At 44.3% G+C, this 27,575-nt stretch overlaps 4 long non-coding RNA genes across 5 annotated transcripts; 2 read left to right on the forward strand and 2 right to left on the reverse strand.

Moving 5' to 3' along the window:
* Window positions 1–565: 565 nt before the first annotated feature.
* On the reverse strand, window positions 566–16,408 carry LOC135378908 (uncharacterized). Of its 2 annotated transcripts, XR_010418625.1 has the most exons (4): window positions 16,394–16,408; window positions 16,098–16,224; window positions 13,347–13,471; window positions 566–894 (listed from the first exon to the last, which is right to left on the reverse strand). It is a non-coding gene; the product is annotated as an uncharacterized LOC135378908 (long non-coding RNA). The 2 variants fall into 2 exon arrangements; XR_010418624.1 differs by lacking the exon at window positions 16,394–16,408 and having other exon boundaries at window positions 16,098–16,229.
* LOC135378910 (uncharacterized) lies at window positions 5,156–6,485 on the forward strand. The gene is made up of 3 exons (XR_010418627.1): window positions 5,156–5,247; window positions 5,371–5,489; window positions 6,473–6,485. It is a non-coding gene; the product is annotated as an uncharacterized LOC135378910 (long non-coding RNA).
* A 4,716-nt stretch (window positions 16,409–21,124) lies between the features above and the next one.
* On the reverse strand, window positions 21,125–22,090 carry LOC135374547 (uncharacterized). Its single transcript, XR_010416954.1, has 3 exons — window positions 22,046–22,090; window positions 21,297–21,444; window positions 21,125–21,212 (listed from the first exon to the last, which is right to left on the reverse strand). It is a non-coding gene; the product is annotated as an uncharacterized LOC135374547 (long non-coding RNA).
* An 876-nt stretch (window positions 22,091–22,966) lies between these two features.
* Window positions 22,967–24,438, forward strand: LOC135374553 (uncharacterized). Its single transcript, XR_010416955.1, has 3 exons — window positions 22,967–23,053; window positions 23,177–23,294; window positions 24,293–24,438. It is a non-coding gene; the product is annotated as an uncharacterized LOC135374553 (long non-coding RNA).
* Window positions 24,439–27,575: the final 3,137 nt, after the last annotated feature.

The following is a 27,575-nucleotide window of genomic DNA, read 5'->3' on the forward strand; positions in this document are numbered from 1 at the left end:
AGGTAGTATGCTTATGGGACGCAGTACAAAGAATATATGTTCCAGGTGCCTTCCATGCTCTTTTATAGGCTGATTCACACTACTGCGTTTACGGTTGCGCTCGCGTGTTACGTAAGCTGACAGCGAATCATTACAATGAAACATCCTACAGGATAGAGCGAAGGTACATGTAAAACGCTGCACGCGACCGTAAACGCAGTATCGTGAATCAGCCTTAAGGGTGTTCTCTGTTTTTGAGCGAGTGTGGCTCTCCTTGCTGGTGTTTTCCATTTGAACAGTGCTGGTTTTGTCTCGATGTGATGAGAGGTGTTTTGCAAAGAGGATCACGTTATATCTCTGGTGACGGGAGCGTGGTTGCCACAACCGACGCCACTGCGGCAGCCCCATGCGTAACTTTGAGGAGATATTAAATTATGTTAAAGAGTGTTGTCCTCTTAGTGCATTTTCAATTTCTAGTGCGCGTGAAATGTGGTGGTGTTTTCACTCCGTTTTTCCGAAAAAGTAGCACAAGCATAGAAATTTGATCAATAAAGTCGTCCTCCCAGATAATTCGAACGACTTGAAATTGCGTTCTTGCAATATTAAAATATATTTATTCCCAAGGTACCGCAAGTGACAAAGTAGGAGGTTGAAGCACCTTGTCACAATGATTCATCGTCGGATATGGTTCGATGGTTCCACATTCATCAGTGTCTAGCACTACCTCTCAAGAGGTGCACAAGCTGCTTTTTATCAGGGACGGATCTTCTTTTTCGCCGGCCGTAGCTGTGTGCGCCTGTTCCACCGGAATGCTCTAGTTCGGGTTCAGCTAACCAAGATGCCAAATTTTGTGTCTGGCACGAACCCAGGTTGCAGACTGTTGTTCTATGGTTTGCACGGCTGTAAGCGTCATTGCTGCAAGTAAATAAAGATGAGTAAAATACATATTTATTGCAGACATCTCATGTACAAAGTACAATAGCGAATGTTAAAACACAGCGACGACAGGATCCCTAAATTGAAGTAGGATTATTATTTAAGGCCCTGTTGCATACGTTGAAGCTTAAAGGGGTTGCGGCATATCATCCACGTAAACGTAAAAGACGGTTCTTTGCACTAATGTGAACCTGTATTGAAAGTTTCACAGCGAAGAGAGTAATAGAAACTGACAAAATGGGCACCGCGAATGCAGCAACTCATGCGGCTCTGACATCACAGCACTCGCAGCCGCCAATATGACAGCGCCCGAGAACTCACGTGCCTACGACTGCCAATGGGAACGTACGGAACCCTGATCTCTCTGACTTCTACGCTCTGCTCGGAAGTGTGTTCGAGGGCGTGTACCACGCTGAGACACGTAGAATAATTCTTTTTTCTACAGCATTCTGCCGTGCAGTACAGTGCGTCCATGATGTTATTAACCACATCTACGAAAGCGTCCCAACTCCTTTAAGGTGACAGAGAGCCCTTCTTTCTTCTTCTTCTTCCTTGTTCTTTTTTTTTTTTTGAAGCCAACTGGCGCTTATGACGGCTTTATCGCTGCCGACCTTCAACTTAAGGTGCCAGTACGGATTAAATTTCGTGTCTTCAGGATCCTACCAATGTTATGTTACCGAAATCTTCTTGTCTCACTTTACATTCCTGTAAAGTATTCTGGCAGTACGTGACGCGAAAAGTAGAGAGAATTAATTTTTATTTTTGAGAACTTTGACGGCATATTGTGCTCCGACGGAGCGCCTTGTTCTCATGTGGCAACGTTGTTGCCTTTCGCGTCTTCCTTTGGGGTCACTTTTTGCACTTCGTTAGGAGAGCCCCATGTGACAAATCGTCCGAACGCTGCGACCTTCGAGAAAACGCTAAGGAGGGAGAATTCATTTGTCCCATTTTCCCCTCTTTCGATCAGCCTCAGATGATTTCTCCACCACGTGACCCTCCCCGGACGCCGGCGTTGTTGCTAGAAGACGAGTGCCCTCTCCAGAACATGACATCATCGCAAATTGTGGGGTTATGATTACGGCACTCGCTCGTCGCCTTATCAAAACTTGTGGAGGCTCAACAGATCTCCACAAATTGACAGAAATGCAGAGCGTTCGAAAACAGGATTGCAATTTTGCGTATATAATTCTTGAGGTACCTTCTTCTCATCGACTAAATAATATAAACGGTGTTTTCTGAGTCCGCAGTGGCACTTTAACGACACCAGACTGCTGAAGCAGTCTGGTTAACGAAACTGCAACGAAACTGCTGAAGCGTTCAGGTTAACGAAACGAGCAACTTTATCGTTGCTTTGCTGTGGTCACAATGTGTGCTCCTCGTGAAGCTTGTGCACGTTACGAGCGCTCACGTGTTGCGATGTAACCGCCCTGAGCGAAAAGCAGGTGGTGGTGGTGGTGGTGGTGGTGGTGGTGACGGTGGTGCTGGTGCTGGTGAAAGGGCTCGCTGTTGTCGGCCTCACAGAGGTGACCAACGTCACGAATCACGCCTAGGGGAATGTGCGTCCTGCGCCTGCTTCCAAGGAAACTGTGCCGACATATGTCTGAAAGCGTCTGAGGAAAACACAGGAACAACTCCAGACAGTACAGTCCGCACCGGAATTCTAACCTGGGTACTTCGTAGTCTCGACGTGACATGGCCAGCACGCTAACAACTGAACCACGCGAGCTGGTAGCCAGCGTAGGCTTCGCCTACCAGAGCAGGCTGCCAGCTAGGCTGCACCGACTTTTGTGCGACCAATAGGACTGTCGGAAGCGTGTCACGTGTCCGTAAAACGGACACGTGACCTGTTTCCCATGATGCGTTTCGTGCTTGTTTCGTTAACGGGACAAAGCCGTTATATCTCAGTCACGTAAAGTAACCACCAACCGTGTCGTCAGGCTAACGACTGTCTTCATGTGCTCTCAGGCTTCATCGCCTACATCGCCTTCTCTGACTAGAGCCCCGCCCATCGCTAGCTGGCGAGCGGTGGAGGCAATTAAACCCCCGAGCCGTGAAAGTGGGAGAGCTTCATAAAAGCTGCGTGAATTATACAACTACATTTCGTTGTGCAGACGGGTAAAAATCCAGCGAACCGGTAGGGAAGCACGAAGGGACTTGCCTGAGGACGAGAGCCGCCGATATTTCGAACAGAGACTGTTCTTCTTCTGGGCACCCAGAATAAGAACAGTCTCTGATCGAAATATCGGCAGCTCTCGTCCTGAGGCAATACCCTTCGTATATTTCGGTGCTGTATAGAAGAGAGAGGAGATGTACTTTGACTAAAGATGCACTGATATGCAAAAAATTCCCCACACAAAATGAAAGCGGCCGTTACCTTGAGAGCACTAGAAAAGTACTGTGGTTCATGCTTTGCGTTGTTCGTGATTTATGCCCGAAGGAGATCGCAACGCGCGCTTTCACTATTAGCGAGTTTTAGTATCTCGTGCGCTATCGCCTTTGCGTATTTAATGCATTGCGTTCGTAGTTCTGCGCGGGTGCAGAGCATAAAGAGAGCTTAGCACAGTGCGCTGAACTACCACGGATATCAATTTCGTATACGCAAAGGCGATAGCGTGCGACATATTAAAACTCATTATTCTCTCCTCCTGAAGAAAGTCCGGAATGCTGAGCGGCCCGCCACTGCTTTCTACTGACGGTTTCTCCAATCATCGCGGAATATCATTTCAAAAGACCAGTGAACACTCCGCTCTGAACAGGACGTCGCGAAACCGTTTTACTTTGGTGCTCCTGTAATGGAGAACACTCGTGATTAGCGGAGAGGTACTATACAGTGGCATCTCTATAACATGTGTCTCCAACCCAGGCCAATAAAAATTTTATTTCAGCTGTTGTCTTACGAGCGCCATAGTGACCACCCCATGGTGAGTCGTGAGGTAGCTGCAGTACCTCGTCGCGTCTGCACTGCGGTAGGACAAGTTGTGTCATAGGCCTACCGAAAACTTTGTCCTGGTGATAGAGATGTCCCTTATCTAAGTACATTCCGCCTTTGTTCTTCAATGCACCCTCGCGCGCTTTAGCCAGCGACGGGTCCATATTCTGCGCCGCGGCTAAATCCGGAACCTCGCTATCCCCTCCTTCTGTGGCCTTTATATCAAAAGTTGAGGCGCTGAGCATATTAGCCTCCTCCAAACGTGTCGTAGTTTTGCCTTGATCCGTCTTTGATTCACTTTTTCCCCCAAAGCCACCTATCGGCTTCCTGCATCCAAGTATCACATGCGGCCAGTGTTGGAGACATACGTTAGGCAGCACTGTTCAAATTGTCATGGATGTCAGCTTAGAGCGGACAGACGCAAGATTGACAGAGTACGGATTACTCCCTTAAAGGTCAGATATGCCGATTTTGAAGTGCCGCAGAACTGAGCGATACTCGCGCTGTGTTCATTACCTAACACTGAATATGTGTGCGAAATATCTTGCTCCAACTGTTCGTAGTTTTTTAGAAAACCGTTTTTTTAGTTCCCACGCCCGGCCGCCAGACCGTCGGCAAACCCTGCGCACAGGCGCACCGACGTCACTGCTCTCGGTTTATCTGTCTTTGGCTTGGCATGGACTCTTGGCTTGGCCGCTTGGCTTCTTTCGTTTCGTCCTCTGTGCATCGTACATAAGCGAACAGCTGTTATGTTATTGCTAAGCCGGAAACAAAGCATGTGAATATTTTTTTTTTGGCACGGCGTCGTTTGGAAAGTGCACTTCCTTGTTCTGACCTTGCCTTTTATGGGCTGGAGCGATATGCCACGGCGAAGTTGTCGAAGATGCGATGGTGCTACGTGCTACGCTGTTAGAACAATTCATCGGAGCATTCAAGTGTTACCTTTTATAAGCTGCCAAAAGACCAAGCAGTGCGAAGCTCTTGGCTGACAGTGGTGCCTGCTAATTTCCACTGCAAGGATTTCGTCAACGAATGTTATCATAGGTTACGCGCGACTCCTGAGGCAATTTGGAATATCGGCACGAAATCGTCGGATGAAAATCTGAGGTGCCGGACGCACAACATTTTGAACGTGCCACGGAGGATCAAGGCAAAAAACGAGAGCAAAAAAAGATAAGTCGAGGTTCAGATACAAAAAATAGCAAGCCTAATGAATCGATTGTGCAGCTGTCCTACTGCGCTTACTCTGATATAACCACGATTAACAACACAATAGTATTGATAATCTAACTTCTGCATTGTCACAGGTGCACGCTGAAGGCGGAAATGAAGCATGATCTGGCTTGCATCTGGTGCATGAAGAAATTGCTGGCACGTTAGTTGCAGTCTACCTCCACCAACAGGTACGACAGTGTGATGTTATAATTTGAGTATTCACCTATGTTCAACTTTTCATGTGCACTCGCATGCAGACATCTTGACACCACTTTTAAATCTGCCCTCAAAGTTACAACCTGTGCTTTCAGGGTGGAAAACAAAGGTCGCCATTCCAATTAGCTGCTATCTCCCAGTTCAAGCACTTTTGCTGTCTGGACACTGGTTCCTGTGGATGGGCTGTTACAAGCTTCACTGTCTGATATAGAAGGTACGTTACATTAGTTCAGTTAATTTGTCTTTTGCACATTTTTGTTACTGTTAGTTGGATTACTGTTGGACATACAATCCTTTGACACACAGAAGCTGATGTCGCCTCTGATAACGTTTTAGAATTTTCAGTGTCATCAACGTCCATTGAGGAAGGTGCCTTTGCTATCTGTGAACCTTTAAATGAAGAATAGCCCAGAATTCATGTTAACATTGTCTACTCTTATTAATTCACTGTCTGTGTTCTGAGAGCTTAGAAAAATCAGAACTATTTATTTGTCACAACTTCACACTGGGTGTGGTACTGGCTTGACATGTAAGCTAAAATACCTGGATTCTGCAATAACTGTGTTGAACTTGGTGCATTACCGTGGGCAATGTCACATTCACTACATTTTTAGTGCGTCTGGTGCACAAATACTGTGTGCATACTGCATACATACATACTGTTTGATAGGCAAAAATACCTGAGCAGTGCTGTGTAGTCTTTTTACCCAAAGTCCATACTCTTACTGCAAAGTCGCAGTATGTAGAACAGCAATGTGCAGGTATGCTGCGATAGAGATTCACAACAGAAAGAAGACTGTTGAGAGCATCTAAATTTTAATGGGACGAGACTTTTGTGCACAAGGCTGCTCTTGTTAATGTCTAGCATGAAGTTACAAACTCCCAGAATATATAAAACATGTTGTAATGTAGAGAGCGAGGGTTGCTACAGACATAAAAATAATTACACAATCATATATAATAAAATAAAAAGGGGGTACAACTCCCACCTCAACTTAACTCGACAACTCAATAACTCTACTTATTCTCTACCTTACAACATGTCATATGTTCTGAAATTTTGTAACTTGACGTTAGACCTCAAGAAGTACAGCCTTCTGTGCGAAAGTCTTCTTTCTGTTGTGCACAATCATTATACAGTAAATACGACTATCCATTTCTTGTCATTAAATGCTTTTTCTTTCTTTTTTTCTGCAGTGATGAGCATCCATAAAAACACATGGCAGAAAGGGAGTCTCTTTGCGATGACAAACCCTCATCACCTCATGAGGATACAATGGTTGACGAATGGTTCTCAAGTACATCGAAACTTCAACAAATAATTCATGAAAAAGCCAGTCAATGCTAGCACCAGGAATTGAACGTGGACCGTCCTGCTACCAGACAGAGATGTTACATTTCAGGCGCTCATTGACTTTTGGTGAATTACTTGTTGACTTTGTCCCAAGGTGGAGCTCGCCACAGCTCATTTGTCTATCTGTTAATGTTGTGGCGTGTGTTGCGTTTTTCTCTTTGTGTGTTCCAGACTCAGAACGGTTAATTTGGATCACGTCAGGTACGTTTCATTTAGACATGGCAAACATAAAGTGGTGTTTCTCAACACAACTTAGCAGTGGCCTTCATGCATTACTGCCACGGCCATTAAGCGTGAATGGAAGGCTGCACATTATGCATGATGTAAAACCCCAAGACTAGGGAACACGAAGGGACAAACACAAACACGTCCCTTTGTGTTCCCTAGTCTCGGGGTTTTACATATGCATCATCTTCACCAGCTCACTTGCTTCCTAGCCATTTTTTATGCACATTATGTTCACTCTACTTCTATCGTGTGCTATGTAATCTTGTTCAAGTTCTGTCAAACGACGTGTAATGCTATAAAAAAATTCAGTACACTGTTTTTGTGGGTTGAATGGTAGCGCATAAATGCAGAAAGGGAACTGTCATGTTATGGAAAGTGTTTACGTATTGTACATTTGACTACTAATTTTATTGGTTAGCTTTCGCCGGCGTATCATGTGAAGCCATGTTATATTAATTTGGAACATGTTCTTCTTAGTAGCCAGAGCAGCTGACACACATTGAGAACATAGCCCGTGTGTGTTTGTCTTTTCTACCGCAGCCCTTGGGTTTCCTCCCTGATGGCTACACATGTCAGGGATAGGTTTCAGAACCGATAGTTCCCGCCAAGTGTGAATTACTTTTCAGGAGATCATCACGCTGGCAGATGAAACATATCGTTTAAATTATTTGCAGGACAGGAATTGCGTAGCTTCACACAAATACTACTACTACGACGTAAGAGTGGTTTCAAATCTAGCTTTTTTGTGTTCCTGACATTATCGCACGAGATGTAGTATCCACTATGATCCTTTATATGAGGGGTGTGTACAGTGCAATCAACAGATGCTATTTACAAATCTGTGTTTTCTACTGTGTTGAAATGGGGTAGTTTGTATCTGAGAGATATAATGAAACACAGGCAGCCAAGGACAGACTTTTGATGCCCTCGAGAAACATGGCAACACATTGCAGGGATTCTGGATGCTGCATAAATTTCCAGAACACGCAGCTCAAGGCAGCGGTTAAATAACAAGTGGTTAGAGAAATACAAGACAGTTGCACGTGTAAGCAGTCTGCTGTTGGATTTGCTTCTGTCTGAGATACGTTATCTCAAAGGGAACGCACAGACACACTCCGAATGATACTAGGGCTGCCTGTGAAATAGAATGAGGAGAGGGGAAGATATATAACCCTTTTTTCTTGTCTGTTATTCTATTGGTTAACTTGTCATTTGCTTATCAGCATATATGTGTATATTCCAGAGTCTGCTAATAAATATATCAGTTGAGAGCTAGCAGTCGCATTGCAGATGTCTCATCCTGTCCTTGGCTGCTTGTGTTTCACTATGGCCATGCTTGCTATTGCAAAAACAGAAAACAAAAAAAGAAAATAGAAAAACACGAAAAGAACGACCTAAAAAGCTGCCTGTGCTAGTGTGCACATGGAGGGAATGCAATGAGGTAGCATGTTCCATTCATGAACTGTGCATACTAGTACATATCACAACAACAACCGATTATTCAGATTTTTTTTAAAGTACTTTGTTTTTTTTTTAGCTTTGTTCGCACAGTCTATTATTGGAGCTTTATGTGACTCCCCTCTTGAGATACTTTAAGATTGCTGATGCTGTGCAGTTTGTTAATTTTGAAACTGTACTGTGCTGAGGTACAAAAACAGAATTGTCATATCTGCATTTGAGCACATAGGAATAATTTGTAAGTACTTTCCTTGTTGACATTAATATTTGCACCAGGTCACAACATTGCTGATTGATGGAAAATGTAAATAAATATATTTATTTGCTTGCCAAACAATGCACAAATGTCTTCTTTTCTAGTGAGATATTCCCTGTTGACCAGAAATAAATGTGGAAAAGTTAAAGGGGCACAATGATGGTAGAGTCTAGCATTGCTTTTTGCCACTTCACATATATTCACTGTTGTTCGTGTGCACATGTAGGAATAGGAAGGTAGAGCATGCGCATAAAAAATTTCGTATGCAGCCACACATATGGTTCAGAAGATTAATTAGATGATGTCCAAGCATATATAATTGTGCTTCATGTGCAATGGGTATGCTAATGGATTGCTTCCATGAAGCCTTTTCATTTATTTTTATAAATTCTTTTTATAAATGTTATTTTTATTTTATATAAATTTCATGTTACATATTCTATACTTATATTTTTATAAATTAAAAACTCAAATTACACGGCCCCTGTAAGTGTGCCCTTTTTAAATGGTTTGGTAACGTGTCTCAAGCTGTAAAGGTAAGAGGCCATCTAGAATGCTGCAGACAAGGTTGCAACTTACATATTGCTTATCATGTCCTACATACAAAGTGATTTGTACAATAATTCCTGAGCACGGAATTAATTCCGAGGATGGCCAGTGATGTCACCTGGGACGACAAGTCATATAATTGCCTCTAACACTTTTACACCCCATGGGCTGAGTTGTGAATTGAAAGAGCACTCTACAGAAGGATAAGGTGCACATGATTTCTAGTATATATGCTATGCTCTAACTCTTTAGACACCACATTTCTAAAAACACAATTTCTAAGTGGCAATATGTGCTCTGGTACTTCTTTTGCGTCTGCATAGTGTGCAACCACATGGCTACTGGAGCTTTCGTGTGCATGTTTTTGTGCGACGGTGTTCATTACAAACAATATCCAGATGTTAGACATAAAATGCAGTAGTTTGTAGCGTGCCACACAACGCAGCGTCGGGGTGTGATTCAAAGATAGCTTCTGGAAAATGCACAGAATCCCACAAAAAGTTTAAAATGTGATTTGTATTTCGTTTTACGTCTCTCGTCGTTACATACCATCGTCGACGCTGTTGCACATTGATAAATCGTACGTAAAACTTGTCCCATAGTAGTATGCGGTTTCTCAAATACATAGCACAATATTTTCCTGCAGGAATAAAACGCTGTCGGCATTTTCTTGCTAACACGGCTGTCGAAACGTCAGTCTCTACAATGGGCAAGTGCTGTAAAGGGGCTAACGCAGACGAGGCGACTGGCTAACGCAGCTTGATACAAATTGTACATGCTCACAAAACACAAACGACGAATTCCAGTCACAACATCGCACAGAGGTTGGTTCGCGAATGAGTTCGCGCAGCTGCTGCACTGTTTACTTATCGCGGAACGATGGAACCCGGCTGTCCGCCATCTTCAAGCACAGATACGTGAATCCGCGAGAAGCCGTAGCTGAAATCCACTGGCAAGTACGAAGGCGCGTACACGTCACAATGCCCGTTTGGGTGCATCTACGTCATAAAAATGGCTGCGCCCATGTGTGTTTCGGAATGAATTATCTATTTTTTTGACATGGTACTGTACCGAACTGAGAGAATGAAGGTGCATTTTGGGGAGAGCTGGATGTGGGCTTTCAGAATATCACAACCGTTTCGACTATTTGGGATATCGGCATAGCTGACCTTTAACACGTCCGGAGAGGCGGTTTCAGCGTGTCAATGCGGATATCATAGGCCCCATTGAACCGCCTTCAGCTAGAGGACACAAGTATGCTTTATGCATTATAGACTTACACACCAGATGGCCAGAGGTGGTCTGTCTCGGATCTGTAACTGCGAAAGCAACGTGTGAAGCGTTTCTTGAAGTGTTTAGTAGAATGGGGGTACCTGTCATTTGGGATGCCTCTGAGGGCAGTGATTAGCAATTGAGCGGGAGAGAACTCAGCAGCTCAGGCTGCAAGTGAGGCTTGAGGAGTTGATGACCGACGCTGATGACTGCAGCTGAGACTGATGCTGCAGACTGCATGCGTGGGAGGCCCGGAGAAAACAACAGCGCCAGGTAACCTCCGTTGGCAACCTGATTGGGGGCGATGTGCGGCATGCCCCTAAAAATTGAGGAAACGCGGAACGCGGAGGCGGCTTTTCCCTCAGCGCGGCAAAAATTTTTCCGGTCCGCATATGCATTAGCGCGCGGGTTGCACCCATGTGGGTACGCAACCTTATGCATAAGATTCCGCGGTTTCCATTTCTATTTTGGGGCGGATTCGTCGCAGGTTTTTCGGTTTTTATTGATTTCGAAGAATTTGGCGTTCTTCAGTGATTTTTCTGGCGTGTACGGTGTTTACGCTGAATTTATCGGGGAATATAGATCACAGCGTAGTTTTAAAACTCCGCGTCTCAGCACAACCTTCAAAACTGAAAGCCAAGATTGACCCGTGTGAGATACCACCAACGGGGGCCGGGGGCGATTTATTGGCAGGAGAAACTAAGAAAAAAAGAAAGGGGAAAGGTGCATGCAGCACGCCGGTTTGCTATTCCATAAAAAAGGGGAAAAATAAACAAGAGAAAAGGAAATAACAAAAATATAAATAAATAAATAAAAACAAAAAAAATTGAAAAAGACACTCGGCTCACAGGGAGCCCAGGCGGCCCGTGTCACTCAGAAAGCGGAGCACCGCTTTTGTGACTCTCCACTTGTTAGCTCGCTGCACAGGGCGAAGGAGTGTTGCGAGAGAAACGGCTGTCCGTCCGTCCGTGCACCCAAGCTCTGAGAGGTGTTGCCAGAGCACGGCCCGATGATGGTGATGACGCTGACAGTGGAGGAGCTGATGAGAGATATAGTCTTCTCGGCGCAGCAGGCGCAAGTGGGAGATGAGACACGGCCCATTTTGAACAGGAGTGAACGGGTGAGGGCAACGCTCAGCCGAAGACGATGTAAAAGGGACTCCTCCTCGCAGGTACAGCGGCAGTCGATCACAAACTCCAGTTAGGGGCCGATGGACTGCAGGAACGCATTAGGTCAGATAGCGTCTACATCAAACTGGCGGGTGCCGTCGCCGCAGAGACGCCGTATAAGCAGGCGACACGCAGACACCAGGAGCGGCAGTAGGGGAACCGGCGTGGCCGCACCAAGCGCGGCGCGTCTGGCAGCCGCGTCAGCACAGGTGTTTCCGTGTAGCCCTGGATGCCCGGGTACCCACGGAAGGCAGATACGGTGGCCGACCGAGGAGAGTTGGGCGTACTCCTGAAGTACCATGGTACACAGATCACTCATGACGCTCGGGTGCTATGTTGACAGGAGCGCCAAAGACTTCTTGCTGCCTGTGAGGACGACCCCCGCATCAGGCACAGATTCAGCGATATGCCGCAGAGCGGCAAGCTGTCCGAGCAGCTCCGCATCCGTGGAGGGACACTATGTAGGGAAGCCGGAGGGCGAGGTCACGGTTTTCCTGCGAGACGTAGTAGGCCGCTGCTGATGTCTCATTCGCTACCGATCCATCAGTATAGATGGCGCGCCTCAGCGGATAGGCCGAACTGAGACGCTCGAGCGCGAGCTGGCGGGCTACTGTCACAGGCACATCGTTCTTCCTCTAGAGGCCGGGGATAGTAGCACAGATCTCGGGTCTTGCAAGCGTCCACTTCGCAGGGGCGTGCAAGGGTAGGGAGAACTGTGCAGGGACGGACCCTTCGAGGCGAACGAGTACACGACCAAAGTCAGAGGCGGGGCAGTCTTCGTCGACGTGGCGAAGGTAGTAAAGAGGGTATCGAGTAAGGTACCGTGCAAGAACGCGGAGGGTAGCGCCGTCCCGCAGAACATCGATCGGCGGTTCGCGTGCCTCGGCCAGGACAGAGGATGTCTCGGTGGTCGAAGGGACTCCCAAGCAGACGCGGAGGCTCCTAGCTTGGCTAAAGAGGAGATCTCGATTTGTGCTTCAGCTGATACCATGCAAGATGGGAAGGCTATACCGGAGAGAACCCAGCACGAGGGATTGGTGGACACGGCGGAGGTCAGAGAAGGACGGGCCCCATCGCAAACCAGCGAGGCAACGAAAAACCGCCACGTAGCTGTTGATCTTGGTGGTGAGAGTCTTAATGTGGGGAGACCAGGAAAGATCGCCGTCAAGTACCACGCCCAGGTACTTGCAGTACGGGACAAATGGCAGTGGTGAACCTTCAATGACGAGCGGGAACCTCGTGAATAATCGACCAGTCAACACCATGGCCACAGTCTTGCTGGGCGAAACGGAGAGACCACATTCGGCGAGGTACACGACGATAGTATCTAAGCCTCTCAGCAGTCGATGCTGAATGGTGTCGCGGCGAACGGCAGATGTCCATTGGCAGATGTCGTCGGCATGTAACTTGAGACGCGTGTGGTGGGGCAGCAGTGCAGGAAGAGAGGCCATCATGACATTGAAGAGCAGGGGGCTGAGCGCACTTCCTTGAGGAACGCCATCTCATGGCATGCCCCATAACTATTCTATACAGTTCGGTGTAAGTATTTTGCATGGTGGTGGAGGTGATAAACTGCTTGGTGAACGAAACAGTGTTTTGAGCAATGCTGGGTTAAGGACTATGTCTTATTAATACGAACCATATCATATTGTGAGACAGACGATTGTCATCGTATCCGGCACGCTCCCGTTTCTGCAAGTTCCGGGATCCATCCCGATAAACAGTTTTTCCGTTACGTGTTTCCTTGCCACGATATCAATAGAACACTACGTGGGCACAACTTACCCATCTTTGGACGTAACTGGTATGCCACCCACAGCATAGATCAGCAAGATCACACAACCCATCAGCAAGAGAACGACGTAAGCCCGTGCCATTCCGAATCAGACCTTGGTGATGAACTGATCAGTCTTGGAAATAAATAATTATTATAGTAAGTCAGACAAAAAGACCACACAGAAGTATAACCCATATGACGTGCTGGTTAGATTGCATATATACCGGGTCAAATAATTCGCGAACCAGTGCACCAATCGAAGAACTTTCTTTTTTACAAGTATCTGTCCGATACCGCCTAGAACCTGCGCACCGAGTGAATGAGTTGGACCAGCTCATTATTTAAATAAAAATTCAAATGAGTTTGGTGAAAAAACATGATTTCTAAAGCAGGGCGCCGTCGGCATTAAAAAGGGTACTACCCCTTTTGGGACCTTCAGTGGACACCTTTTAGAGAAACATCTGCCACCGAAGCGGGTCATTTGTTGCAGTAATTAATTGGTTTCGGTTTACATATTTTTGTCGCGGCTGGTCGCGGTGAAGCGCAAAAGGACGCTCTTCCACTCTCATGTCCACCAATGAATTACGTCCTTACACCAATGAATTACACCAATGAATTACGTCCTTTTGCGCTTCACCGCGACCAACCGCGACAAAATGTGTAAACCGAAACCAATTAATTACTGCAACAAATGACCCCCTTCGGTGGCAGATTTTTCTCTAAAAGGTGTCCACTGAAGGTCCCAAAAGGGGTAGTACCCATTTTAATGCCGACGGCGCATTGCTTAAGAAGTTATGTTTTTTCATCAAACTCACTTGAATTTTTATTTAAATAATGAGCGGGTCCAACTCATTCACACGGTGCGCAGATTGTAGGCGGTATCGGACAGATACTTGTAAAAAAGAAAGTTCTTCGATTGGTGCACTGGTTCGCGAATTATTTAGCCCGGGGATTTAACTGAGACACCCTGTATATATATACATAAATATAAGTGAAAAAAAAATGCGGAAGCTCTATGCCTGCACATAGGGAATACGTAGATGCCATCGTGCCATCCCAGCTGCGGACGGCCATTTCATCCTACTTCGGCGAGGTGCGGGCAAGGTATATCTAGACAGGTTGCGAATCTCCCATAGGCCCCCGCGTCTTCAGTATGACAATACACTAGAGACCGTCAGTACCATCCAGCCCTTGAGCGGACTACTACGATTGTAAATGAATGACATCAGATAAAACGTCAGAGGTGTGAATAATGAGCAGTGCATAATTACCAATAGCGTGTTTGCCGTTGGCTCATCAGCCTAATCAAGCTTTCCTTTATCCCGACCAAACGATATGAGAACATAAAAAATATGTCACAACCTTTTTAATGGAGACGGACAGATAGCAATTCGAAATGCATACAGTTCTCAAAGGTGTTGACAACTTCAAACTGCAGGATATTGTGATGACCACAGACAAATTAACTAACGCGAAATTAATTGGCAGGTCCGTTGCATAAACATGGCATCGTTGGTTCCTAGTGGAAGTTCGAAAGCCCATATCGCCACAATTAACATGGACAGTGACATGTTCCTTTGCAACACGAGATTTGATTTACTGATTTTAGTTAAGAAATGTGCGTTTTGCGAGTAGAATGGAATGGTGCTGATGAAATGCTTCTGTAACATGAATATCACTACAAAGTGAGATATTTTGGCTACCAATTTCGTGCTGCAATTGTTTATTTCATAGCCAGTTGACTTCATTGCACTAATAAAGTGTTCTTCAATGCAGTTATGTGTAAGTTACTCGAAAAAATAATGAAGTTACAGGTACGGTTACCCTACAAAAAAGTAACTGAGTTAGTTATAGTTATTCTTTCTGAATACTAACCAGTTGGTTATACAGTTACCGCATTAAAATAGCTCGGTTACTTTACAGCTGCATTTTAAAAAGCCGATAAATGTAACTAAAAAATCCTTATCCCATCTACAGTCGAACCTAGATATACTGCGCTATAAGAGCATTTCCCATGGTTCACCGTAAGGTCACGGGAGTTATACTCCTGCCACACGGGAACGAAAAATTACATTAACTGCGTCATGAGTTACATCTCCCTGTCATTCGTGCCGCGTTATACGGCGATATTTAATGGCATTGTCTGAATGAAAGTTATCGCGTAATGATATTGGTAAAAGAAAAAAAAGAAAGGTGTTAGTCCCAAAACATTCGCCCATGAAATGTGCACCCTCGCTCCTTTTGTCTGAGCACAAGAGCAATTGAAAACTTCCATAAAGACGCGCGCAAATTACACACAAACAAGCATTATTTCTGACAAAATGCCTGGCGTTGTTAAAGATATATTTCCCCAAGATTTGCGTCCCACAATCCGCATGCCAGGCCCTTTTTACGGGTTGTTGCGTTTGGCATGCTCTGCACCGTTCATCGATAATTCTGTGGTATCACATGCTATGATGCTACACGGTGTATTATAGCACTGCATTTGTAGTATCCAGTAATAATCCCAAGTTAAAGAATGCAGTAACTCTCACTTGCTGGTCCAAGAAACCATTGTATCGCGAAAGGTGCGTGACTTCCTTTTGCCGGACTTCTGGTCGAGTTTGGTTGAAGTAACGTCATTGACAACGTTTTCCAATACCAAGCCAATAATTATCATCCTCAAAAGGAAGGACTCCACATCACAAATGCCGTGTGACTGTCTCGCATGCCCCACGAAACTTACAGCGCGTGGGATCTTTATCGCATCAGCTGCTCACCTGTTTTCTTTGGCCAAGTCTTCTTTTCACAAGCAGCGGTACCTCCCGAAAGTCTGCTGTACGTTAGGACACAGGAACGTTTATATAACCGGTCGCAAGTTGTGATTGATTCCCGTTGTGTGACTGACTGTAAAAAAGAGAGAAACAATGTGGAGCAAGATGTTGTATTCCCTCTCGGTGAAAAGTTCGCCGCCATCGAGGTGTTCTTTCGGTTTCACGCGAAAATGAAGCGGTTTCTTAGAAGATGTGGTAATTATATTCAAATAAGTTGCTACGAACGTAATTACGTTACTTACATGAAACAATGGAAGACATACTATACAATATGGTACTGTGAAAGACAATTCAAGACATTCTCGTAATGCTCACTAAGCGATTCGTCGTCGTTGGGGTTCGTGTTTGACCTTACATGTAGCTTGCCTCGGCTGATTTTCGTTCCGCACTAATTGCTCTGTACCAATGCAGAGCTGCAGTGAGTGATCCGTTGAAGAGATATGTTTCAATTACTAAACTATTGTTCCGTATATTATCATTTGTTCTGCACTGTCCTCTCTGACCTACACGATATTGCGATTAATCATAATTGAGAGTGGACTGACACGTTAGTTGAGCGAACCTACACAGTATATCGCAATTGGCTTTTAATATGTGCAACTGGAGCTGTGTGAGCACATTGTGCTAATGAGCGAATGATGATCGATTGGAGTTTTTATGGTGCACGAGCAACTCCATAATAAGGGATATGGCTGGTTAAGTGGAAACGACTTAATTAAAAGAAGTACATGTTTCCTAGAAACGTACAGTTCGAAGGAGTTTTAACTGAAACGCAGCTACGACCGAGGGAGCGGAGAGAGAGCCACCCTAGCGATGCTTAGGAGAAATAAAGGGAAAGAGTGTTTCGACTGTCCCACTTGCGCTGCGGTGGTGTCTGACTCGGTATTTCCCTCCACAGGGGTTATCGTCAGGACGTTTGTTTGCGTTTACGGCGATTATGTAAATGTGTATAATGGTGTATAGCGCAGGGATGAGATGCTGTTATCTCATTGATACACGCGAAAATGGACAACAGACCCAATACATTTGCCACTAGACACCGTGCATCCTCGTTTGTTTGATCACAATGCTGAAGACGCCCCACTCAGCGAACGCGATCACCATCGCGGGCATCAGTGAGATAACGGCATGGCATCCGTTCCATATCGTTCATACATACAGTGCCGCAAACTCAAAAAAAACGTCACGTTGATAATTCCAACTGAGGGTAACGCTGAGGGTAACAGTTCATTGCAGGTCCGACACCTCAGCAGCAGAAATGAGACAGACGAAATACTATTTTCGCTTATTTCACCTAAGCACCGCTAGAGGGCTCTATTCCAGCTAACCCTGTTGAAAGCTGTACATCCTCTATAATAAAAAAACAGACATTGTATTAAATCATTCGAAATATCCAGTGCCTCTAAAAAGTTGTGACGTCGCGCAAAGGAAAAACGGGGCAATACCCCAGTGATAGCAGTGGGTGGATTGGTAGGCTATATTGGTGAAACTCCTGAACGTCCCGATGACGATAGGATTCGTTCGATGGACATGCAATCAGAATATGCAGGGTGTTTTTTAATCCTTTACATAATTTGTATTATAAAAGCCATGACAGCAAAGATGTTGTTCAGTTGTGTTGTACAGCCAGGAGAACATTCTCTCGAAGAAAGTGTGCAACACCAAGACGACTAATTACCTAAAATTCGTTAATTAACCTTTTAATCAGGGGATTTCGGGCAAAAGCGAGATGGCAGATTGATGGACTGTCAATGGACCGCCCGGGCAAACGCGAGATAGAAGCGCTATCCTACTTGCAAGCGATTTCACGTTTAAAGGGACTATCGCATCCATCTCGGTCGATTCCGAAACTTCAGTACCACAATATTTCTCAGTGCCCTCTGACAAGGGCAGCGAAAACCCCAAGTGAATAGGTCGCGTATATGCTGAGCAATCTAATGAAATACATCGAGAGAGCAGACGACGCATAATGAGGTCCCTCTCCACCGTCTCTCCACAACGCCTTGATAACGTCACGCTCAACAGCGCCAATGAGAGCGCTTCTTCCCGCACAGCTGATCGGTGGGGCCGCGGGGCATCTGGATGCGAGGCGGCCAGCAGACACCAAGCGTAATGTCGGAATCGTCGGAATACGAAAGTGACGTCGCGTCGCTTCCAAGCGGTTCTGAGGACTACAGCTCCGAAGAAATTGTGCTCGACGACGACCCTTATTCCACAGACCCTCTACCACTTGACCCTGCTGCAGGTCGTGCTGCAGGTGAAGGTGCAGCCAGTGAAAGCGAGCCGTCCGATAGCGACGACACTTTCAGGTACGCCATATCCTGATCATATCATATCTCATGATGATTGTGCACTGTTAAGCATTTTGACATTTGTCCACTTGGAAATGACAGATGCCTCTGCACTCGCTGCAGTCCAGTGGAACCCGATGAACGCCGGTGCCGCAGATCTGTTGATCGGGTGTCGGCTGTCTGTGAGGGTGCCGGGGTCAATTGTATCACCGATCACCCACTCTTCAATGACAATTGTCTGCGGAGGGAGCTCCTGGTTGTTTATGCACTAGTGTTTTGCCGTGATGACCGTCGCATGCGTGTTCTCGAGCCATCTGACAATAGGTACTGTGTCTAAAACTTCTCATACGTCGTAAATGTCGTGATTTCGTGCCACTTTCGTTTCGAGCACATGGATGTGTGTTACTAAAAGTTTGCTGCTCTTAGTCAAGTAAATCAATATTTTGTCTCCTTTATTATTGTTTCACACAGACGTCTCCGATACAGCGCGTATTGCGCGTTCACAACATGGATTCATGGATACCTTGGGATAAGAAACCGAAGGCAGATTCCAGGATGTGCTGTTCGAAGGATCAGGACGTTGTTCCCGTCGATTTCATATACGGGATACTACGAGTAACACCAGGCATATCTCCCATGTGTCATATATTGTAACATACTTCACTTTTCATAACACCTTTCAAATTCAACTCGTGCGGCAGGGTGTTTGCTCTAATTAACGTGTCCAGAGGTTTTATCTAAAACAAGTGCTACTTTTCAGCTACCTCACCAAGAAACTGGAGCTGCTAGTGGAAGCATTACCTGTTTCTTACTGAAGAAACAGGTACTGCTTCAGTAGCAGCACCTGTTTCTTAGTGAAGTAGCTGAAAAGTAGCGGTCGTTTCTCTTTTGTCGCTCGCTTTAAATATAATTTCTGGACAAGTTAGAGCTTTAATTATATACGCTTTCATTTTAGGACTCATCAGTGTCATTGTTGTTTGCGCATGTTCATGTAAGGTGCTTTGCTATTAGAAGATGTAACTGTATACACAATCAAAACCTCCATGATCAAGAGAGAACTGATGTTCTGAGGCTGGAACAACATAGAAGGGACAATCACATACAAGGCCTCAAGTTGCCTAAGAAATTAACGATGAAAGATGGAAGTCACTGAAAAGGTTAGCCAGCTGTTGGACTCGAACCCACATCTTCTGGATTACCGGTCCAGGGCTCTACCAATTGAGCTAACACGCCTTCTCAGCGACTTCCAGGGTGCGTCATCTGAAGGGACAAGAACCTGTTCCGGGTGCGAGCCGCTGTTCAAAAACACAAAAGTGATGTTTAAAAGTCATAAGTTAGGTGTTCTTCTTTATAAGGAAGCCTTGTTGATAAAACAGGCTGGAGATAGTTGCATTAGCGTGCCTTCCGTGTTGGTAACGGATACAATCCAGCAATTCATTGATAACTAACGCGAATTCTGTTTCGGGGGGGGGGGGTTTACCTGGTGCCTTGTTTGCGTGATATCTTTTTGATAACCTTGTGATAATTTGTGATTACAGCATGACGGCCTTGGCTGCCACTAAGGGTCGGGTGTGCATTTGGTGTATTTAAGATGTGTCCCTGCCATTAAAGTTGTTTGTCAGTCAGTGCTTCGTCTGTGTTGTCTCTTTGTGTCCCCTGCACCGGGGTTTTATCGCTTTTAGAGGGACAAACCAGTCACAGTAATCCAGAAGATGTGGGTTTGGGTCCTACAGCTGGCTAACCTTTTTAGTGACTTCCATCTTTCACCTCCATGATGTTTGCTTTCCATAACCACATATGGTGAAGAAATGTTGCAGAGCGAAGTCACAAATTATTGAGCAGGTCGTACTGTACGTCATATATGTGCATGCACAGTTCCGAAGGTTTGGACCCTTTGTTTCACTTCAAGAGCAGTGTACAGACTTAGGTCGCATACTGGAATGTGTAAACAATTTTCATTGAGAATCATTTGGAAGTACAAACCACAATGAGGACAAGTACTGGTGCAATACACATTTTGAATAGTCTATCCAGCTTCACCATAGCGAGGTTTCTTTTGTACGATGTTTTTCACCTATGTTTACAAAGAAAAAAAAAACTTATGCTTTTTTTTCCTTTAGCCTGGATTTATGCTTTATTTCTAAATGGAGGGTAGAGTTATTGCCGGTGTGTGTATTGCCACAGTTTTGTGTATATGGAAGCTTTCTGAACCTGATACACATATTAAACATTTCGAACAAGAACTGATTGTATTTAGTACATTTTATTTCCTCATTCTTGCTATATTTTCAGTTGCTATGTAGGGAGCTGGCATTATGGTTCATGTTGACAGGATGGTAACAGGTTCTTTTCTTCCATACCAGCAGTGCGAGCTCGATGTGGTGAAAAAAGTAAAAACACAAATTTAAGACAAAGATAAAAAAAACTTACCATCATATGCATGTCGGAGCCCGATACCACCATATTCTTGAATCCTCTGTGCGCTGAAATTGTAACTGGAATTCCAATAAAAGTCACACAGGTGCGCATATGGTTCATTAGATGGTATTAATAGCCACAGAAGGAATTAAAAAAAAGCACTTCATTTGAATCAGCAACACAATTCAGAAAAGTGTATGCAGCTGGACCAAAAGCAATAATGTGCACTTTGGTAGGTACATAACGCAACGCTTGCCTCTGCATAAACCTTGTGGTGGCCCTGAAAAGGGCCTTTTTTTAGCTTAGTTTCAACTTCAGTGTGTGATGCAGGTGGGAGCCTCATTTCTGGAACCTAAAAATAAAAATTCACAATATATAACAACATCAAGCCATGACAGTATGTGAGCAATATATGGCAGGAAAAGTGTGCACAAACCTTGCCTGATGCTTCACGACTGCTTCTGTAAGGCTTGGCGTCTCACCATATGTTGATGACCGCGTTGGCAGAGTTGCCACAGCTCCAGACTCCCTTCTGCGCTCCTGAATGCGTGTCAGCACCTCAGCAATCAAGGCTGATGCATAACCTATCCAATAAGAAGATGGGAGTTGGCACGAAAACTATCTGATCAATGCACTGAAAATTGCCCTGCTCCCCATTGAACGGGATGTTTGATGAGACACTCACAGCTGAATAATTCAAAAATAGGTAATGGTGAAGCAAAGTGTTTATGGACAGAGGGATATTCCTTGCCCAATAGATAGTTGGGCAAGGAATATTTGATCTCACTGTGGGACTCAATATTTGTAACATGTACAGTGGATTTCAGGAAGGTTCCTTTCCCATATTACTCCTATCTCACTTGTCTGAAAGTTGCGAAGGCCCGGTTTCACCAACGTCAATTTACATTTCAACCAAGATCTCTGGTCCCTTAACTTGAACTTAACACATAACTGTTCATCACTAAAAAGAGTCATTGTCACTGAAACGTTCATCACATGACCATCTAGCATTTGTAAAGAAAGAATTGTGTGTTAACTTTACGTTTTAGCAACCCTTGATCTCGGTTCAAAGTTACCCAGCGTTGGTGTAACTGGGCAGTGTGGTAATTTGTTGGCAAATAAATAAAACTAAAACTCAACGACTGCAACATAGATTCATTCATGCTGCATGCAACAAGCACATACCATAGCTAGCACTCTCATTCAGAGGTACAGCCACCCACGTCTTCTTAAAGGTCAGATATGACGATTTTGAAGTGCCGCAGAACTGAGCGATACTCGCGCTGTGTGTTCATTACCGAACACTGAATATGTGTGCGAAATATCTTGCTCCAACTGTTCGTAGTTTTTTAGAAAACAGTTTTTTTAGTGCCCACGCCCGGCCGTCAGACCGTCGGCAAACCCTGCGCACGGGCGCACCGACGTCACTGCTCTCGGTTTATCTGTCTTTGGCTTGGCATGGACTCTTGGATTGGCTGCTTGGCTTCTTTCGTTTCCTCCTCTGTGCATCGTACATAAGCGAACAGCTGTTATGTTGTTGCTAAGCCGGAAACAAAGCATGTGAATGTTTTTTTTTTGGCACAGCGTCGTTTGGAAAGTGCACTTCCTTGTTCTGACCTTGCCTTTTATGGGCTGGAGCGATATGAATCGTAAATATGCCACGGCGAAGTTGTCGAAGATGCGAGAGTGCTACGCTGTTAGAACAATTCATCGGTGCATTCAAGTGTTACCTATTATAAGCTGCCAAAAGACCAAACAGTGCGAAGCTCTTGGCTGACAGTGGTGCCTGCTAATTTCCACTGCAAGGATTTCGTCCACGAATGTTATCATAGGTTACGCGCGACTCCAGAGGCAATTTGGAATCTCGGCACGAAATCGTCTGATGAAAATCTGAGGTGCCCGACACATAACATTTTGAACGTGCCACGGAGGATCAAGGCAAAAAACGAGAGCAAAAAATGGTAAGTCGAGGTTCAGATATAAAAAATAGCAAGCTTAATGAATCGATTGTGCAGCTGTCCTACTGCGCTTACTCTGATATAACCACGATTAACAACACAATAGTACTTTTGATAATCTAACTTCTGAATTATCACAGGTGCACGCTGAAGGCGGAAATGAAGCATGATCTGGCTTGCATCTGGTCATGAAGAAATTGCTGACACGTTAGTTGCAGTCCACCTCCACCAACAGGTATGACAATGTGATGTTATAATTTGAGTATTCATCTATATTCAACTTTTCATGTGCACTCGCATGCAGACATTTTGACACCACTTTTAAATCTGCCCTCAAAGTTACAACCTGTGCTTCCAGGGTGGAAAACAAAGATCGCCATTCCGATTAGCTGCTATCTCCCAGTTCAAGCACTTTTGTGTCTGCACACTGGTTCCTGTGGATGGGGTGTTACAAGCTTTACTGTCTGATATAGAAGGTACGTTACATTAGTTCAGTTAATTTGTCTTTTGCACATTTTTGTTACTGTTAGCTGGATTACTGTTGGACATACAATCCTTTGACACACCGAAGCTGATGTCGCCTCTGATAACATTTTAGAATTTTCAGTGTCATCAACGTCCATTGAGGAAGGTGCCTTTACTATCTGTGAATCTTCAACTGAAGAATAGCCCAGAATTCATGTTAACATTGTCTACTCTTATTAATTCACTGTCTGTTTTCTGAGAGCTAAGAAAAATGGAAACTATTTATTTGTCACAACTTCACACTGGATACTGGTGTGGTACTGGCTTGACATGTAAGCTAAAATACCTGGATTCTACAATAATTGTGTTCAACTTGGTGCATTACCGTGGGCAATGCCACATTCACTACATTTTTAGTGGGTCTGGTGCACAAATACTGTGTGCATACTGCATACATACATACTGTTCGATAGGCAAAAATACCTGAGCAGTGCTGTGTAGTCTTTTTACCCAAAGTCCATACTCTTACTGCAAAGTCACAGTACGTAGAACAGCAATGTGCAGGTATGCTGCGATAGAGATTCACAACAGAAAGAAGACTGTTGAGAGCATCTAAATTTTAATGAGACGAGACTTTCGTGCACAAGGCTGCTCTTGTTAATGTCTGACATGAAGTTACAAAATCCCAGAGTATATAAAACATGTTGTAATGTAGAGAGCGAGGGGTGGTACAGACAAAGATAATTATATAATCATATATAATAAAATAAAAAGGGGGTAAAACTGCCCCCTCAACTCAACTCGACAACTCAATAACTCTACTTATTCTCTACCTTACAACATGTCATATATTCTGGAATTTTGTAACTTGATGTTAGACATCAAGAAGTACAGCCTTCTGTGCAAAGGTATTCTTTCTGTTGTGCACAATCATTATGCAGTAAATGCGACTAGTATCCATTTCTTGTCATTAAATGCTTTTCCTTTCTTTCTTTCTTTTTTTCTGCAGTGATGAGCATCCATAAGGACACATGCCAGAAAGGGAGTCTCTTTGGGATGACAAACCCTCATCACCTCATGAGGATACAATGGTTGACGAATGGTTCTCAAGCACATCGAAACTTCCAACAAATAATTCATGAAAAAGCCAGTCAGTGCTAGTACCAGGAATTGAATGTGGGCCATCCTGCTACCAGTCAGAGATGTTCAGTGGTGTAGCCACGAGGGGGCTAGGGGGGGCTCGAGCCCCCCTACCTGCCACGGCCTGACCCACACAAATCGTGCAAATCCGAGAACATAATATATGGGGGGGGGGGGGGGACCAGTGTGACTATCGCGAAAGTTCTTGCAGTTCATGGCGTCTATCTAAGAAGCATTCTTGAATGGTTTTCAAAGTATGAGCTTTTCAAAATACTTCCAATCTCGTGACACCACTTCATTGGTCATGACAGCCTATACATGTAATCGTACTGTGAACGTCTAAATCAACTATTTTCGTTTCCTTTTTTAATCCTCAGTTTGAAGTGTGCACAAGTATGTGTGTGTTGTCGACACAGGATCAGCGGGGGGGGGGGGGGTCGTATCGAGCCCCCCCCCCTACCTTTGAGGTCGGGCTACGCCACTGGAGATGTTACATTTCACGCGCTCATCGACTTTTGGTGAATTACTTGTTGACTTTGTCCCAAGGTGGAGCTCGCTACAGCTCATTTGCTATCTGTTAATGTTGTGGCGTGTGTTGCGTTTTTCTCTTTGTGTGTTCCAGACTCAGAACGGTTAATTTGGATCAGGTCAGGTACGTTTCATTTAGACATGGCAAACATAAAGTGGTGTTTCTCAACACAACTGAGCAGTGGTTTTCATGCATTACTGATACAGGCCATTAAGCGTGAATAGAAACCTAGCCAGAGCAGCTGATACACAGAGAGAACATAGCCCGTGTGTGTTTGTCTTTTCCACCGCAGCCCTTGGGTTTCCTCCCTGATGGCTACACATGTCAGGGATAGGTTTCAGAACCAGTAGTTCCCGCCAAGTGTTAATTGCTTTTCAGGGGATCATCACGCTGGCAGATGAAACATATGGTTTAAATTATTTGCAGGACAGGAATTGCGCAGCTTCACACAAATACTACTACTACGGCGTAAGAGTGATTTAAAATCTATATTTTTTGTGTTCCTGACATTATCGCACAAGATGTAGTATCCACTATGATTCTTTATGTTGGGGTATGTACAGTGCAATCAACAGATGCTATTTACAAATCTGTGTTTTCTACTGTGTTGAAATGGGGTAGTTTGTATCTGAGAGCCATAGTGAAACACAGGCCCTCGAGAAACATGGCAACACATTGCAGGGACTCTGGATGCTGCCTAAATTTCCAGAACACACAGCTCAAGTCAGCGGTTAAATAACAAGTGGTTAGAGAAATCCAAGATAGTTGCATCCGTAAGCAGTCCGCTGTTGGATTTGCTTCTGTCAAAGATACGTTATCTCAAAGGGAACGCACGGACACACTCGGAATGATACTAGGGCTGCCTGTGAAATAGAATGAGGAGAGGGGAAGATATATAACCTTTTTCTTGTCTGTTATTCTATTGGTTAAATTGTCATTTTCTTAGCAGCATATGTGTGTATATTCCAGAGTCTGCTAATAAATATATCAGTTTAGAGCTAGCAGTCGCATTGTAGATGTCTCATCCTGTCCTTGGTTGCTTGTGATTCACTATGGCCATGCTTGCTAATGCAAAAACAGAAAACAAAAAAAGACAATAGAAAAACACGGAAAGAGCGACCTAAAAAGCTGCCTGTTCTAGTGCTCACATGGAGGCAATGCAATGAGGTAACATGTTCCATTCATGAACTGTGCATAGTAGTACATAACACAACGGCAACCGATTAATCAGATTTTTCTTGAAGTACTTTGTTTGTTTTTTTAGCTTTGTTTGCACAGTCTATTATTGGAGCTTTATGTGATTCCCCTCTTCAGATACTTTAAGATTGCTGATGCTGTGCAGTTTGCTAATTTTGAAGCTGTACTGTGCTGAGGTACAAAAACAGAATTGTCATATCTGCATTTGAGCACATAGGAATAATTTGTAAGTACTTTGCTTGTTGACATTAATATTTGCACCAGGTCACAACATTGTTGATTTATGGAAAATGTAAATAAATATATTTATTTGCTTGCCAAACAATGCACAAATGTCTTCTTTTCTAGTGAGATATTCCCTGTTCACCAGACATAAATGTGGAAAAGTTAAAGGGGCACAATGATGGTAGAGTCTAGCGTTGCTTTTTGCCACTTCACATATATGCACTGTTATTCGTGTGCACATGTATAGGAATAGGAAGGTAGAGGATGCGCATAAAAAATTTCGTATGCAGCCACACATATGGTTCAGAAGATTAATTAGATGATGTCCAAGCATATATAATTGTGCTTCATGTGCAATGGGTATGCTAACGGATTGCTTCCATGAAGCCTTTTTATTTATTTTTTATAAATTCTTTTTATAAATGTTATTTTTGATTTTATATAAATTTCATATTACATATTGTATACTTATATTTTTATAAATTTTATACTAAAAACTCAAGTTACACGGCCCCTGTAAGAGTGCCCTTTGCAAATGGTTTGATAACGTGTCTCGAACTGTAAAGGTAAGAAGCAATCGAGAATGCTGCAGACAAGGTTGCAACTTACATATTGCTTATCACGTCCTACATACAAAGTGCTTTATACAATAATTCCTGAGCACGGAATTAATCACGAGGCTGGCCAGTGATGTCACCCACGACGACAAGTCACATAACTGCCTTTAATACTTTTACACCCCATGGGCTGAGTTGTGAATTGAAAGAGCACTCTACAGAAGGATAAGGTGCACCTGATTTCTAGGATCTATGCTATGCCCTAACTCTTCAGACACCACATTTCTAAGTGGCAATATGTGCTCTGGTACTTCTTTTGCGTCTGCATAGTGTGCAACCACATGGCTACTGGAGCTTTCGTGTGCATGTTTTTGTGCGACGGTGTTCATTACAAACAATATCCAGATGTTAGACATAAAATGCAGTAGTTTGTAGCGTACCACACAACGCAGCGTGACATGGGAGTGCGTGATTCAAAGAAAGCTTCTGGAAAATGCACAGAATCCCACAAAAAGTTTAAAATGTGATTTGTATTTCGTTTTACGTCTTTCGTCGTTACATACCATCGTCGACGCTGTTGCACGTTGATAAATCGTACGTAAAACTTGTCCCATAGCAGTATGCGGTTTCTCAAATACATAGCA

The sequence above is a fragment of the Ornithodoros turicata genome, chromosome 1 (genome assembly GCF_037126465.1).
Source record: "Ornithodoros turicata isolate Travis chromosome 1, ASM3712646v1, whole genome shotgun sequence".
In the NCBI taxonomy this organism is placed as follows: Eukaryota; Metazoa; Arthropoda; class Arachnida; order Ixodida; family Argasidae; genus Ornithodoros; species Ornithodoros turicata.